Raw genomic sequence first — 12,677 nt, 5'->3', positions numbered from 1 at the left:
CGGTCCATTCTCTTTTGGGTCATAGTAAAAGACTTTAGAGCTGTGTAGTGTGACACGGTTAGGGAAAATGTGCAATATTACTCAGTGGGGGAAGTAACTAAAGTTCAAACATTTTCATATTGTTGCCGATGGGACAGGATAGTGGTCAGCAGGTATTGACCCATGGGATCCTGTGAGGACACATTGTGTGACAAGGTCGAATACACACACATGCACACACAGAACAGCAGTGTGATGTTATCCAGACAGAGTGAAATTTATAGACACAAAAGCATAAAAGCATACAAACACAACATGGAGCACAGACAGACTTTCAGTCACCATGATATTTATTCTCACAAATGCTTAATCAGTGAACACCATGCTGAGGGGTGTGGTGTTATTGTGTAAGGTGCATAGTACACCTGTGACGACCCAAACTGGACCTGCTCATTGCTCAAGTGGCCAGTTAGGTTCCAGTTAATATTGCTGATACTGAAAATAGGCTTGCTGTCCTGTGGCACAGACACATTTTCCTTTACAATTTGCTGGTATAATTTAGAATATTGTTTGATCAATGATGGCATGCCGTCCTGGCCCAGATGCAGCAAAACTAGCCCAAACCATGATCCTACCACCACCATGTTTCACAGTTGGGATAACGATCTTATGCTGGAATGCAGAATTTCCCTTTCTCCAAACATAATGCTTCTCATTTAAACCACAGAGTTCTATTTCGATCTCGTCTGTTCACAAGACATTTTTCCAATAGCCCTCTGGCTTGTCCGCATGATCTTTAGCAAGCTGCAGAAGGGCAGTGATGTTCTTTTTGAAGAGCAGTGGCTTTCTCCTTGCAACCCTGTCATGCAAACCACTGTTGTTCAGTGTTCTCCTGATGGTGGACTCATGAACATTTACATTAGCCAATGTGAGTGAGGTCTGTAGTTGCTTAAGCCATAAATGTTACCCTGGGTTCCTCTGTGACCTTGCAGACTATTACACACCTTACTCTTGGAGTGATCTTTGTTGGTCGACCACTCCTGGGGAGGGTAACAATGGTCTTGAATTTCCTCCATTTGTACACAATCTGACTGTGGATTGGTGGAGTCCAAACTCTTTAGAGATGGTTTTGAAACCGTTTCCAGTCTGATGAGCATCAACAACTCTTTTTCTGAGGTCCTCAGAAATGTCCTTTGTCTGTTCTAAGACACACTTCCACAAACATGTGTTGTGAAGATCAGACTTTGATAGATCCCTGTTCTTAAAATAAAACAGGGCACCCACTCACACCTTATTGTCATCCCATTAACTGAAAACACCTGACTCTAATTTCACCTTCAAATTGACAGCTAATACTAGAGGTTTACATACTTTTGCCGCTCACAGATATGTAATATTGGATCATTTTCCTCAATAAATAAATGACCAAGTATAATATTTTTGTCTCATTTGTTTAATTGGGTTCTCTTTATCCACTTTTAGGACTTGTGTGAAAGTCTGGTGATGTATTTTTATTTATTTATTTATATTTTTTTTATTATATTTGTGCAGAAATATAGAAAATTCTAAAGGGTTCACAAGCTTTCAAGCACTACTGTAGGTTGCTGTTCTTCGAATAAGTGTAGGACAGAGAATGGTCTGCATGGAACATCATAATTGAATCTGTTGTTGTGTAGTCTATAAAAACATGAAGATTAAGTTCAGCTTTATGAGACTTACCTCTAAACAGCACAAGACCCTTCCTGATGGTGGTGGTTACAGTATGTTCTGTCATTATGATTTTTAGAGTGTTGAGTATAATATAATGTGAAAATACCATATTTTTAACAATATGGCCTAATTTGATCATTACAGATTAAAGTGCAACATGACCATCCTAGCATAGCATATTACTCTAACATCAGAGAATTAACAAATCTGGACTGTAACCAGTCGAGATGTGAGAGACTGAAAGTGAGAAGTTACTGACAGTTGTTTGTATGAACACACATAAATAAGGCATTCAACAACACACAAAAACACATGTTCTCTTAGAGAGAGAGATTTAATTTCAATCTATAAACAATACACACACACACACACACACACACACACACACACACATACATACATACACACACACACACACTCACACACGTGCGCACACACACACACACACACACACACACACACACACACTAGTCCAGGGACACTCAGATCAGTGCAGAGGTACTGTAACGATCAGCTATCAAACAGCGATCATTACCAAAAAATACACGGGTTAAAATTGATTCTCTTTTAAGATAAGACTGACGTTTCCTTTTTTGTTAATTGCGGCAAATTCGATTCGTTAAAGAAAATAAATAGGCATCGCAGAAGAGGCCGTTATTTAAATGTATTGCCTTGATCGAACAATTAAACACAAACGTACACCCAACACCTCTTATTCACACACACAAACCAAACGCAAGTCTTAAAGTTCCCTTCGTCTCCGTGCTCCTCGCGTAACCAATGTAGAAAGTAATTTAAAAAAAAACAGTAATCCAACGCAATACGAAAAAAAAGAGTCCCCAAAAAAATCAACAACCAGCAAAAAAAGATAATCCACCATGTAACCAGCAAAAAAGGAAAAGAAAAAAAAGAACAATCTCACCGCTCTGGCAGGCTAGGGATCTGGAGACATTACCCCACGCTCAGCCCTGAAACTGCGGTGATTGTAAGTTTTAAGGAAACTTCCACGCAATTCCTTTTTCAGTTTCACTTATTTCAAGTGCATTCTCAGCATTCAGGTCCCCCGCAGACTCCCTGACTTTCTTTTCGCCTCTCCCTCTCCCACACCCGCGTCTCCTTTTAAAAGTATTTCAAAAATCCCCGCGTTTGCGCGTCAGCTGACATGTGGGTCAGCTGACCGGTTTGACGGCCAGCTGATTTCCCCAAACGCAGCAAACGAAAATAGAGCGACAGACTGGTATAAATTAAAACAACCATAATACATTATTGAGGATGGAATGTTACATCATAGGGATTCCCTTTATTGGTGGTCAACCCTTATCCTGTTAACCTTGAATTAAAAAAAGGAATCCTAAAACCCATATGTGGCGGTGCTACGGTACAAATGTTTATATACGGAATTCATGAGCATGCTTTGTGCAATGTCTGTGTGCCACACACACACAAACACACACACACACTGCCTCTACATGACTGTAGGGCTCCTGCACGATAGATAGCACTTTCTTTGTGGCTGTTTATAATTTAAACATTTAAAACATGTTTATTTTGTGTCACGTTATACTTTTAAGGCGATTTCCATTTCAATTGTATCCCTGTGGGAGCCCTTTTTCCCCACAAATCCGGATGTCAGTGGACACGGCTCTGCTCTGGTGACCATGAATCTATCATTGGATGTTAGTGTGCATTAATCCCAGGAATTTACCCATGTGTTCAGATGATGTAAAATAATCTTTAATCTAATTGAAATCAAGGGCATGTATGTTTCAAATAGTCTGTGTCTGCGTGTAATATTAGGCTAACATGAGGAGGCCCGTGCTCTTTTCCTGCTTGCCTCATTGGTGAGACGAATTACAAGAACAAACTGCACTAATGTTAAATGTTCTATATTGGTTTAGTGTAATTCTTTTCTAATTCTCGGTTTATTCAATTTCAGCTCCTCAAGGCAGCTGAATATGGAAATAAGGCGTTTTTTTCCTGTGTAAATTGCAGCTATCACCTGGAGCCTTTTGAACAAGATTACCCAGATGGCCTAGTGTTATGTGCCTCAAGTTTTATTTTTCCTTTCCTCCTCCCTCTCTTTCTCTCCCTTCGTGGCTGGAGGAGAATAGCAGGGAAGAGAAGAATGCTGGGGGCAGACCTGCCAGGCAGCAGCTGCGGTAAAAAACATGGGTGGTTGGGGAGGGAGGGGGGGGTCTTAACTTGAAACAGTATCCAGCAGGCCTTCCACCACACACACACACACACACACACACACACACACACACACACTAAATACACACACACACACACACACATACACCAGCCATGGTGCTGCAGACACTGGAATATCCACCCAAATGCACATCATATCTTCCCTTTACAGGCCATTTAACACATTTATTTAAGATTATTCAGTCAACACCATGTCCAACAATGCTGGAATCTGGTTCTGGCATAACATTATTCGTTTCTATTGTTTACTAATGGTAGATTAATTCTTTTTCTCTGATGTTAACTTACATATTGATTTAATAATAAAAAAAATAATAGTGATAACACAGTGAATACATGGTTGGATTTGTGAATTTTCAGTGACTTCTGGACACCACTCTGGTTTCCTCCCACAGTCCAAAGACATGTAAGTCAGGCGAATTGGAGATACTAAATTGCCCCTAGCGTGAATGTATGTGTTTGCCCTGCAATGGACTGGTTACCCTGCCTTTCGCCCAATGAGCACTGGGATAGGCTCCAGCACCCCCGCAACCCTAATTAAGCTTGGAAAATGAATGAATGAATGAATGATGTAAGGGGAAAAGTTTTCACAAAGGATCACTGGTAATTGGTAATTAATCAGGGGTAATTCCAAAATCAGAGTTTTCTTTTCAAACTTTATTGAATCCATATACTTTACAGCACTATAAAGAAACTTTACTGAAACAATCCATATACTTTACAGCACTGTAAAGAAACTTTACTGAAACAATCCATGATACTTTACAGTACTATAAAGAAACTTTACTGAAACAATCCATAATACTTTACAGCGCAGTAAAGAAACTTTACTAAAACAATCCATAATACTTTACAGCACTGGACTCATCGCAAAAATGGGATAGAGAAACATGGTTTCTGTATAAACATTACCTACAGATATGGAAACATTTAGTGCATATTTAAGATAATACATTTTTTTCAGTATTTAAAGCTTTGATAAATGAAATATATTGAAAACCCATGTTTTAAACATATGTTTTTGTTCTATGATGTGGTCTTTTTTGGCTGTTTTGAAGTGTGAACTCTTCAGCCTGCCTGGGGAGAAGTCCCATAAACATGTTTGGTATTATATTCGTCTCACATTACACAGGGTGGCGGTGCTCACCTGTTTATCATCCCAGTGTGTTGCTACATGGTGCTAATCTGTCCAGCAACAGCTTGTGCTTTGATTGGTGATCTTGCCCTGAGGTGTGACTCTCACCTGTGATAGGTGTAATTCAAGGTGAGATTTGGATTTACTGCTTCTCCCAACAGGAAGTGGTGGGTAGGCTGCTTCTCATTATTAAAGGAGCTGTAAGAGAGAAATGGGTCCGATGGTTGTCTGGAGATGCACCATGTGCTAAGACTTGTTCAGAAAAACAATACCAAACACAGCGGCATACCATAGGTTGTGATGAGACAATGATAAAGCTGATCTTAATTTAATACTGTAAAATGTGGTTTTATTAGTGCTCAGATTCTTGTAAAAAACTTCACTAGGTCGGGCTGCACCAATACTGGGGGATGGGGATTAATATTTATTGTCAAACAAAACTGAAGAAAAGGTGACAAGTACGAGTTCAGATAGATACAAATTTTCAAAAAATAGCTTCAGATGGATGTTTTTCTCTTTTTTTTGTTTTAATGGTTTTTATTAATTTTATCGATTCCTCATATTTTAAAATCCTTTTTTTTTTTAATTTTCATTTAGTCTATTCTTTTAATTATTTTACTCCAAACTGTTTTATTTATCTTGACAATTTCTCCTGTTTTATGTCCCTTGAATTATGTGGTTTATCCTTGCTTTTTTATTGTTTGGTCTATTTTCTACCATTTTATTTATTTTATTTATTTTTTTGCTTTTTATTATTATCATTATTATTTTTATTTCTCCTTGTACTGATATGTAAAAGCACTTTGAGCTACATTCTTTGTATGAAAAGTGGTATACAAATAAAGTATTATTATTATATTATTATTATTATCACCAGATGGTTTCCAACTCATTATTACTCAGCACTTTTGAAATTTTCTTCCTTTGGACTAAAAGTGACACATTATACCTCTAATAAAAAGTCAGCCTTGAAGTTTTTGTTTATTCTGTCTTTTCGACTGCTCAAGACTTAAGCCCTCCACGAGTCCACCTGTTTTTTAAAAAAAGGAAATGCAGTTCCAAAGCCATTCCCCTGATGCTGCGCATCTATTTGGTTTGTTGTTGTTGACCACTGTTTCACCTTCCATCCTAATGAATTGTTTCTTTTTTTCTCTCATTGTTTCTTTTCCATTCTTCCAGTACTTATTTATTCACATGGCTGGAGGTAAGGAAAAAGCGAGAGAGAGATAGAGAGAGAGAGAGAGAGAGAGAGAGCGACATAGTGGTGTGGGTCTGGAATGAACAGAGCTCCTGTTTGGCTCCAGGCAGGTGAATATCTTTGCATAAATGATGACCAGCCTAGGGCTAAGTGCTAGCTGAGAGTATCCTAGAGCAAGCTATCATGTATTTATAGGTCTTTTAAAGACCTCCATTGTGTCCCAAACTGCCTCAGTCCACGTCTGTCCTCTATAGTACAGGTGCCCCCGGGCAGGGCCATGCTATGATGGATGGTAGCCTTGTCCAATGGTGAATGGAGGATCTAAGCACTTCTAGTGTAGAGGGCGTAGGTCTTATTTGTTTTGTTTGTTACTGAGCTGCAGGTGAAGTTACTGACAGTGTTGTCGTCTAATTTCAACCATCTTATGAAACAAGTAATAGATTTTTTGTAGAAAGAGTGAGCAAATAGATGAAGTAAGGTGTGGAGGGGAGGTGTTTGGCTGTTTATTTGTAGCTGTGTGTGTGTGTGTGTGTGTGTGTGTGTGGGGGGGGGGCTGGGGTGTTAAGTATAAGCTTGTTTGTGGCTGTGTGTTCTGGCTTTACCGCAGGTTGTAACAAAGGCAATACTATCTGGAACAGAGCTGTAATAGCCCCATACATTTCGTTTGTTCATGTGCCCAACCAGGCTGGTGCATGGGAGAGCTGATGCATCAGCAGTGTTCAGTGTTAAGGCCCACTGGTTTTAGGAATGCCCATGTATTTCTGAATCTTAATAAAAAGGACCTATTTTAATACATGGCGTAAGGTGCCAGTTCTGTGATTCTCAGCTGCCCTGGGGTATTTGAGTGGTTTCAACCGTCAGCCCAATCGCAGACTCCTCTCCCACCCTGAGAGTAGAATACAAATGGATTCCCAGGACAAGCGCATGCTAAGGGGCTTGCGGCAGTGAGTGTGGTCCAGACGAACATTTCAGCAGGACTCAAGGCAAAACTGATAAATAAACAATACTTAGTCCTCCACAAGTTAGCTATTACTCCTCATCTTCCACTTGGTGCACTGCCAAGCATATTACAAGCATGGGTCTCCTCAGGGAGTGTTTGGCCTGAGGACAACTTCATGGTTCAGCCAAACAAAATTCAGGGCACGGGCCTCATATCCAGTCTCTCCGCTCTGATTGGTTATCATCCCAGTGAGTTGGTTTTGCCTTAGGCATACTATTTGTTTGCGCTCTGACGAATTTACCATGCTAAGGTGCAGCTACCTACTTGACCCGTCTGGTCTGAGTTAATGTTGTCAGGCCATGGGTGCAATCAGGAAAAGAGCAAGTAGACATCACATTTTCATGTTTGGCGTCACCATGAATTAGAAGACTGTTCCCAAATCATCCTCCTCCTAAGGTTTCCTCAGCCACAATGAAAATGAGACTGGTTTGTATTCATATTTATAATTCATTCTTTTTGGTTTCATTTTTGGAACAAATTATCTATTTTTCATTCCCGTAATTTCCAATGTGATGCTGATTTTTCTGCAAAATGAGTGAAAATCATGCCAAAAAAAAAAAAAAAAAAAAAATCAACATCCACAGCAGATTCACCACTTCAGATGACCCATCATTAAATGGAGAAACATTTCAAGAAGCGATTTGCCTCTCCTTGCTAAAAGAAGGAATGAAATGTTTTATATATAGCTCCTACATCCCCACTCTGAGGTAGGAGGGATTTTAATCCAACGTTCATTTTCAGTTAGATCTCTGAGGCCAAGTATGAGATGGCTATGTATTTTGGCACAATGTTTCTGAAAATGCTTCTCAAAAATTCATATCAAGGAACGTCATTTGACAGACAGTTCACAACCAAAATTATTTTAAAATTGAAATCTCAAGATTATACTAAGTGTGAGTAAAGTGAATAATAAACACTTTCGATGTGAGGTATCAATATGTTTGGTATATTTTATCCTCAAAGTTGAGGGGTAAATTTCTCATAGTCCAAGTATTTTCTAGAACATAAGCCCAAATGTTTAATTTTAGCAAACTGGTTGTACAGACACTGCCGAGTTGATGCGAGTGAAAAAAATTTTCGCTGTGAGCTGATGGTCAAGAATGGTCAAACTGGTCATTTCCACCTTCAGTATACAGGAAGACCATTTCATAAGAATCAGCCCAGTTAGGGGTTTACATCTCTGCCCACTGTCCTCAACCACCTGTCACCTACAAACAGATAAGAGGCCATGGGCTGCAGCTCACAGTGCTGCCCCACACTGGTATTGGTGACATTCTATTGGTAATGAAATATTCAGGTTTGACAAAGAAAACTTTTCAAATATGCCCTGAGATATGTATTTGTATTTCAGGCATCTCTAATTCAACCCTGTGAGACTTCAGAGATGCATTGTCCTGATCAGACCCTAATCTAGGGTACATTTTTAAACTAATGAATATGTTGCCTGGGATGAATATTTTGCCTGGGATGCTGTGAGGCAATAACGTGATCTACCAATGCATTCATTAAGCAAACGAACCAAATGCCCTTGCTGATGAAAGAGTAATAATGGATCTAGTCATTATAATTTTATATAGGTATTTATGAAGCTTCAATCCTTCCAGTCTGTAAAACTAGGGCGTCTAACTAAAGGGGTCAGAGAAGGAGAGAGAGAGAGAGAGAGAGAGAAAAAGAGAGAGAGAGAAAGAGAGAAAGAGTGAAAGTTCCCATTCAGTGCTTTGCCTGTAAATGGGAATATGAACGAGAGGGTTTACATATGTGTGAGAACACACTCTGGAGACTAGATTGATTGTCTGGTGGTAGTGGTCATGGAGGTGGGTGCAACCAGTGAAATACAGCAAAAAGGATAGGACAGCTGAAAAACAGAGATGAAAACTGATGAACACTTGAAGGCATGCACATTCTGGGGCATCCAATGGTGTTGACAAAATTACAAATGTGTTAAAAATTTTCATACAGATATCTTTACTTAACATCTACTTGTGGAGCGAGAGGAAGTGTGCTGTCAAATGCTATTACCTAGGGCAGACCAACACTGACTCTGTTGGTACCTCTGTGAACTCAGGAGATTACTGACTAGGATTGGCGTCAAGGTGAAAAAACACCACAGACAGATTAATGATTCAGGCAGTCTCTGTCCTCTTACTTGTGGAGGTTTGAGGAGACACTGCTCAACATCTCAAATAGTGCGGTGTTGAGGAAAACCAAATGTTTAGCATTAGAAATGGAGATAAGTAGTGAGTAATGTGATGACCAAAAGGAGATGGAGATTTTGCCAAAAGCAACAGAAGACAGATGATGTCTCTTTGTGTGGGCATTCACTTTGCATCACAGTCCTGCAGGGATATGTACAAAGCCCAACTGACAGGGTCTGTGTGTACCCTTCTCTAGTGCTCAGCCCAGAGAAGCAGAAATACCCCCACTCATATTCTAAATGCAAAACAAGAGACAGTTTAAGATTACTGCAAAGCTAGCTTGGTTTTATGTTGACCAGAAATTATAAAAAAAGTTAATAAAGGTTCATTAATGGTACCTGAGTTAAGATAACCAAGGTTAGTGCTGTTGGTAACCTTGGTTAACTGTCTTGAGACACAGCCTGTCTCCAATCTGCCTTGAAACACACTCTCCCACCAAACACACCGTCTTCAAACACACCCTGCCTCCAATCACGCCATCCTCAAACACACTCTCCCACCAAACACACCCTACCTCCAAACACACTGTCTTCAAACACACCCTGCAATCAAACACATCCAGTCTACAAATACATGACCCCCACCCCTCCATTTTCAAATCAGATAAAAACCAAACACATTGCTAACTTTATCTACAAGAGGCAAGGCTTGAGGAGTGTCCTTGAGTTGTCTCCACTCCTGCAATGCTAAAACTCATGTCTGCTTCAAAGCAAAATCCGGTTATTGGTGACCCTCCAATAATTCTGGACACACTCAGTTGTGTCCAGGCTTTTCTTCTCCCTTCCCTCATGACCATTTGGACATCATTCAGCCTCTTTTGTTTAATTGTGCCTCTCTGTGAGCAATAATTAATACATGGGTAAAGTTACATCATACTGGTATACTGAAGGTAGCAAGGTTGTTGTCATTGTCTGTTTCCAGTTTGCTGTTAATCTTTCTCTGTTAAGTTCAGAGGTTTTTGTGCATGTATACAGCTAATGAGCCATAGCTCCATCTGAAGTCCATTTTATTCAACAGTAGGTTCATTTTGTTAGAATCGAACTTTTGCAATAAACATTGACTTTTATGTTCCTATTCCCTGAGTATGTGAAATCATACTCTATAGAGTATGCAATAAAATCATATTTTGCTTTATAGAGCGTGGTGACCCAGGAACTTAAATTATCTACAAGAACAGAATTCAAAGAGCATTAATTGTGCTGGTTACATTAATGCTGTTGTTTAATATATGTTTATTGTAATGACCATTATCATTTTGAACAAATTCTAAGTTCAGTGTTAAGAGCACTGAGCTTTATATAGCTTTTCAGAGTAAGGTTTTTTTTAGTTCAGAATATCATGTAACTTTATGGTTATAGCTAACTGATATTAGTATTCAGTCTCATACATGGTGAACCACTGACTGGAACTTATCTATACCACTGGTATGACATCAGTAGAAGACATCTCACAGTTTGCAGAATGTGAGATGTGGGGAAAAATTAGTTACAATATTTTTCAAAGTACAGCACTGTTACCATATTTTGTTCTGTGAATAAATCGGATGTTGAATGAAAATTATTGCTATGGCAAAAAAGGTAGGAAAAATGTGACGGAGGGCTCTGTCTCAGGCCGCGAGCGGCGTCCTCACCCCAGCAACAACCTTATTCCATTCCGTATTCCATAGTTATACGGTGCTTATTTGTGTTTGTGTCCTGTTAAATGTACACACAAACATTTCCAATTCACGTTCACAATCTTACAGTTTAAAAAACACTACAAACACACCCAACTACACCTTAATGTTTGTTATCTCTACTGTTGTTGTCTTTACCGTTACCGTCTTTTTCGTATTACACACACACACTATTACATGTTTGCTCTCGTCTTTATTGTACTTATCGCTTGTTTAAAATGCTCTTTTTTGTGTTATAGTACTTTGTTGGTTGTCGTGCCTCCCTCCACTTTTCCTCCTCGTCCGTTTGTGCCATGGCGGGGAACGACTACCGGTGTAGGGGAGGACCAAACCGAGCTGGCTTGTTTATTTGGTTTGACCTGGATTCGGTTTGACCTGGATTGACCTTGGTTTGACGTGGAGCGCACGGAGAATGGGCCACTCCATGGGAAAAGGGTTCTCACATAAAAATGTAATGATCGGCTGAGAGCGGCGAGAGCGTCAAAGTGACCGGAAGTCATTAATTTTCTATGAGAGCCAGCGTCTTTAAGCGGCGAAGAGCGTTGCGATGACAGGCGTCGCGGTGAGGGTGGTTTGGGTGTCAAAATACAGGCTGTGTCCGAAATGGCATACTACATACTACTCGCATACTAATTATGACGTAAAAGTAGTAAGTAGTATGCAGTACGTGAAAAATAAAAATTTCGCAGTACACGACAGTTACCCGGATGATGTACTACACTGGCGAAAATTTCTAGTATACATCCCGAGCTCACTTCGCCGACTACTACATCCCATGAAGCAACGCGGTGATTTCCAACTGTCAAAAAATTTTAAAAACATGGCGGACAGTGACAGAACCAGTTTCAACTTCAACTGCAGCTGCAGTTCCGAAGATAAATGTATCAGTTGAATATTTTGGTGTAATAAATCTTCATACGCTTTCTTATACGGCTACTTTTGATACATATTTGTGGTTGTCGTGTGTTGTTCGATTTTAACAGAACAGATAGCCCAACCGATAGCAAACGTGTAGTACACTACACGAAAGTTGTCATAATTGCGTACCATACTGTATACTAGTGTGTGGAGTAGTGCGCAGTATGCAGTGTATACTAGGCTAGTATGTAGTATGTAGTACGGTAGTATGCCATTTCGGACACAGCCACAGTTGAAGTTCGGTTAACTTTATGGTAATGAGATATGACGCGGTTTGGCGGCAACCAATAGGAATTTGGAAGTGCTCCGCTCTAGAGAATTGTAGAGAACACAACAGTATAAACTATTGTTCCCACAAAACTTTTGGTCCTAAGCAAAATGGAGGAGAAACTGATTATATCTGCGGCGGGTTTCCCCATGTTGTACTGTAATGTAGGTTATGCACAAACGCTAGTGTTAATTAAAGAACAAGGCTAGTAAACGTGTCCTATAAACTCCATGCTGGAATTTGACCTAGCCTAGCATTAACGCAAAAGACACACAACAAAAAAAGCTTTTAAGTAGTGTTTTTCGCTAGTTTATTTTGTTACGAAATATGTAATTAGCATTGTTAATTTATTTCTGTTATCGATCAATTTCTCACCTTCACATTT

Source organism: Chanos chanos, chromosome 5, assembly GCF_902362185.1.
Source record: "Chanos chanos chromosome 5, fChaCha1.1, whole genome shotgun sequence".
Taxonomy (NCBI): domain Eukaryota; kingdom Metazoa; phylum Chordata; class Actinopteri; order Gonorynchiformes; family Chanidae; genus Chanos; species Chanos chanos.
The sequence above is the reverse complement of the archived record's forward strand: the minus strand, read 5'-3'. Positions refer to the sequence as shown.